Source organism: Numida meleagris, chromosome 2 (assembly GCF_002078875.1).
Source record: "Numida meleagris isolate 19003 breed g44 Domestic line chromosome 2, NumMel1.0, whole genome shotgun sequence".
In the NCBI taxonomy this organism is placed as follows: Eukaryota; Metazoa; Chordata; class Aves; order Galliformes; family Numididae; genus Numida; species Numida meleagris.
This window is the reverse complement of record NC_034410.1, coordinates 107,185,065-107,190,640: the sequence shown is the minus strand read 5'-3', so window position 1 is coordinate 107,190,640 and position 5,576 is coordinate 107,185,065.

Genomic DNA, 5,576 nt, shown 5'->3' with positions numbered 1-5,576 from the left:
TCCTTCTGCATTAATCTTTTTCCCCTTTCCAACACAAATTTGTAAGAACTGCTTACGGAGCCTGTAGCACTAGACTTCTGCCACCTGCTTTACCAGGTATGAAAAATGCCTGTCCATTTGCAGAGCAAGGAGAGCATTCCAGTATAGGGCCTACAGTTTTACTGCTGGTTGGTTTCTAGATGCCTTTCGAGTTGTTGTTTTTAGCCTGGAAAGTACCAAATGTGTAAGGCCTTTATTGCTGTTTCCCTTCCATGTAACACTGATCAGTTGTGACTATCTGAAGGCGGTGATGCAAAATGAAAACATTTCATTTCAAACCCATGACCTCCCTGCTCAAACACATGCAATTACATAAGAGCTTGAACAGGAGATGGCAGTCAACTAATCTTTCTCTATGTGAGGAATGCAATCTACAATTAACTTTTTTACTTCTATCATTAGTGTGTGGATATGTTGAATGTCAAAGAACGTAAAAGATTTTTAAGATCAGATCTTATTATTCTGATTATAAGAAGCCTACCCTGAAAGTAACACCTCCTATTTTATTATATGAGCCAATGACGTCAGAGGCAGATGTTAGTGGTATGGCAGTAGAGACTGAACCTTCCTGCCAATATCCCATTATATTTTGTTGCCATGTGACACATGGCAGCAGAGGGTCATTCTGACAAAATGGAGTCTGACGAAGGAGTGCATATGAAGCAAAGGTGTGTCACTGAATTCCTTCTTGCAGAAAAAAAAGGGCACCCATTAACATTAATTGACACTTGCTGAACATTTATGGAGAACAAACTGTGGATGTGAGCACTGTGTGTGTGTGTGGGGGGGGGGGGTGCTGCATTTCAGCTGAATGGTCACACATAGCTGTCACACCATGAAATGAAGAGTCTCGATCAGTTCACCTGCACAAATTGGCAGGTTATGACTAAGGAACTATGTATGGAGCTGAATATTGGCTTGAATGGATTGGAAATGGTGGTGGCAACTGTGGACTGTTGCAAAGTTTGAGCCAGGGGGTCCCACGAATGCTAGTACAGGAACAGAAGGAACACTATCTGCAAGTTTGTCAGGACCTATTGAACCAATACAAGGTTGAAGGTGACAGTTTTCTGAATTGCATTATTATTGGTGATGAGAAGTGGTGTCACCACTGTGAACTGGAGTCAAGATGGCACTCCAAGGAGTGACAATGTGAATTCTCCATCAAAGAAAAGTTCAAGATGCAGCCCTCTCTGGGTAAAGTGATGTGCACAGTCTTTTGGGATAGGAAAGGGGGTGATCCTTCTGGATTTCCTGGAACATGGACAGTCATTGCATCTGACTGCTAAATCGCGATGCTGACTAAGCTGATGGCTCAAACTTCCAAAGTCAGGCCAGAGAAGAAGACAATCTTTCTCTTGCAACACAGTAACACCAGGCCTGATACTAGTTTGAAGACTGTGGAGCATTTAGCGAACCCTGGCTGAACTGTCCTACAACAGCCACCATATAGTCCAAATGTGGCACCATCTGACTTCCATCTGTTCTGGCCAATGAAAGATGAACTGTGTGGGTAACCTTTTCCTAACAACACCATCATAGCAGCTGTGAATCAGAGGACCACCTCCACTGCTGCAGATTTTTACGAATGCAGCATTCAGGCTCTTGTTCATCACTGGTGAAAATTCATAGCTAATGATGGTAGCTATATTGAACAATATAGCTATATTATTATACAATAATATATTATACAACAATTGAGCTATATTATTATTATTATTATTATTATTATTAGTTGAGAATTTGCTCTTTTAAACAGAGCTATTTTGCTCTTTGTATCTGTTGTAGCTTCCACGGAAATAAATAGGAGGCATTACTTTTGGAGCAACCTATGGACACAGTATGACCTCCCTCACTGGGTAGAAAGATAAATTTGTTTATGTGGGCTAAATCCTTATTTTTCAGTCATTTACTATTATGAAATGATAGTTTATGCCAGTGGAGTAGCCCAAGCAACTCAAGATTCTGTGTTTTTCCTTTTTTGAGCTTATGACAGCTGAATTTAGAACTGCTGAATTTGCATTTAATGTATTCTGTAGCTATACACCCTACAGCAATCACTGATGTAAAGCCACTGCAAAGTAGTGATTCAGGCTGAGTCTCCAGTCTCAGAAAAAATAACCCCGAACAAAACCTCCTTAACAGTAATTTTGCTTGGATAAAGACTGGCTAAAGTTAGAATATGACTTTAAATGAAATGTTCTCACTGAGTCCTTTTTCCACCACGAAGGAATGAAAATTAGAAAACAACACACAAATTGTTGTGCATAGGGAATTCTTCCTAGGATAAATTTTTGAAATTTTCTCACTTGTAGATATATTTATCTTGATTTTTGATCCACATAGAGAGAAATCCTGATCATAAGCAAACAGCAAAATACCACTGCTTTTTAGATGTTTTCTGGGTGACTTTTCATTCAAACATAGAACCCTCCTACTTACTTCTTTCATTTCATTTAGTCCAGTCTCTGGGCACTTGCATCTTAATGAGATTTGCTTTAGTCTTGAAATAAATGTGCAACTTATTTTTATATTCTGAATGTCCTTCTGTTGCTGTAGAAACCAGATGTTTGGTAATTAAACTTGCACTGTCAGCGGTTGTGCACTGTCGTGAAAGACTACTCTTTACAAGTTGCTATCCAGCCAAAGAGCATGAGTTCTTGCCTATTGAGAAGTTAGAAGTTAACTGGGAAAAAAGGCTGCCTTGGAAGTTAACTTTAAAAAGTAATCACTTTCTAGAGCATTTTATATAATATTATTAAAATAATATTCTCAGATTTTGTGGAAATTCTGCATGCCAAAACCTACCGCTACCTGCCTTCTTCCCATTTTATTTGTCTATTATTTTTCACTCACAGAGAAATGAACAATAAACAATGAAACTTAAAAGTCTCATGTAGATAGCAAAATGTTTATCAGTTTCAACCTAACCAGTGTAGGCCTGATACAAAGTTCAAGACGTATTTTTTACTTAGGCTGGTATATGTGGAACAAAAATTCTGTGGTGACTATCCCTAGAGAATTTTTCTTTTTACTTCCATTGACTAATCTTTTGTGTATTTCAGGGCATGAGATTTCTAACGGCTCATAAGTCAGTCATTAAAATCAGTACAGGCTGCTGGGAGACTGGCAAAGGTGTGAGACCTGACGTGAAATGTGGAGAAGTGGAAAGAAAGACTGCAGCAGTGAGTGAACTAGTAGGTCTCCATGGAGGGAAAACAACCAGCACACTCGTCCTGAGGGGGGTGTGGAAAAATGCCTGAATAGGACATAGAAAAAGAACAGGTGGAGTATTGCTAGCCATACATTTTTTGTATCTAAAAAGAATAACTAATATAACAACATAAGGACTTGGAAGTTGGGTTTACTTCTAGTCTCAGCAAGGAAAAAAAACAGTTTAAGAAAGCCATCTATAAATAAGAATATTAATACAGACCTACGCCTCAAAATGATTTATTACTATGGATTGCCCAATGTAGTATGATATTAAAATAAGATTTGATTATATTGTTTTTCTATTGAAAACAAGCAAGATCAAATGCAGCTTCAGCTTTTCAGTGATCACTGAAATTCTAATCAATATTTCTTCTCTAACACTGTTCATAAAAATAGTTGTTTCCTAGAGTAATAGCCTTGCTTCAGCCATACAATCACAACTTTCATGGTCACCCAAAGGAGCTACCAACTTACTGATAGGAAAAATGTTTCTGGGTTTGGATTTTATGCCTTAAATCAATTCTGAAGGTACACAAAACAATGGAGTCACTGTCCAATAAAAATATCTTATTTCAGACTTTTACTGCTAGTTTAATTTGGTGCGGTGGGAAAGCAGCTCTTCTATTACCACACATGACATGAAACTTGTGCAGCAATAAAACTTCCTACTGAGGAGCTGAGATGTACATTGTCTTGTAAGCTGTAATTACAGAAAGTGTTTTACTTACACTATGACCTGTTTTTCTTTTCCAAATAGTAGAAGGGGCATTTCTTGAAGGAAAGCACTTCTTTGTAAATTTATATATAGTTTATGACTTGCTTTAGCCTTTCTCCAGTCTCACCTCCACTGCCTTACTTTCTTCTCTTTCCCTCAGAGATATTTATTATTTTTTGATTTAGAAACATTTTAAAGATAATGGACAATATGGACAGGAAAATGATAAATATTGTATGAAATCCCAGAAGTGCTAAAGTTTATCGATTGAATATAAAATCAGAATTTTGGGAAGATATGTTTGGAGATAAAATTTCTGCCTGTTTTCTGTTTGTTTTCCTTCTTTTCATATATGTTGCCTTTGACACAACAATACTTTTTTGAGAGAGTTCAATTATTGTTTCAGCAGGCAACTACTGTTACGTGGAACATTTGGCTGGGAATAGGAGGCATACAGCATAACTTGGACTTCAGCTTCATTATTAACTTCCTAAGTATTCCACCTTGAGGAGTTATTTATTATAAAAGTAATAGGACTGCATAGGGAATTATACCTTTTAACACATGGGTGTTAGATTTTGCAGCAGGCACCACACAGGGCATCAGAAAGTATGAATCAAAGCGTGTGCATTCAGACTGAAAAGACTGTTTGAATTTCTCCATAGGAATCCTGCATACACTATTTCACAAGCCTCTGAAGCCTACAGTTCCTTTATGCGTAGCCACAAGTTTACTAGTTAACAGTAGAGGTTTGTGGCATTCACTACACGAGGACATTTTTCTATGACACGAGTACATATTTTCTAACCTCAAAGCAAACTTGCTTTCTCCAGGATTGTCTCTAGGTTTAGCAAATGACTGTACTTTGTTCAGAATACTCACCTTTCAAGAGGACATTGTTTGGACAATATTCTGTTCAGGCACTGAATTGCCACAGTGTACAAGACAACAAATACAAGGCCATTTATACTTGTAACGCCCTGAAAGCATTATAAGTCTATATCACTAGACACTTTTGAAATTTGAAATAAATACAAGCCATTCCCCAGAGCTACTTTCAAAACAGCGTAAAGCCTGACAGTGGATACAAAGGAAAACTGAGAATTGTGCTTTTCCAGTGAATACAATAGAGGTCAGAACCTGACTAGTGACCTCACAGAAGTTTAGAAAACATAAAAAAGTAATTTCTGAACATAAAGCAAACTTGAACTCTTCACAAAGAAGCCAAATAGAAGGGGATGTAATATGAGAAAATGGCAAATCAGGACAAAAAGCAGATCAATGAATTTCATCTGCTCAATAAAGAAAGGAAAGCACTAGCTGCTGTTTAATGCTATGTCCAGTAAAGAACAGCAATTATAGCGTCCTCCTCTCCACTCAATCACACAGATCTTACTGTAGGAAAGTAATTTATTCCCCATCCTACTACCACCATACAGCCAACGAAGAAAAAAAGGCTCACCATTTTCAACAGAAACTATACATAATGTTTAACCAACTGAACAAAACAATCACTTTTACGCTAAGAACAAAAATGAAAAATGAGAGTTTCAGATAAAAAAAAATCACAGGCACCTGTAAAAGGTGCTGTAGAATAGCAATACGT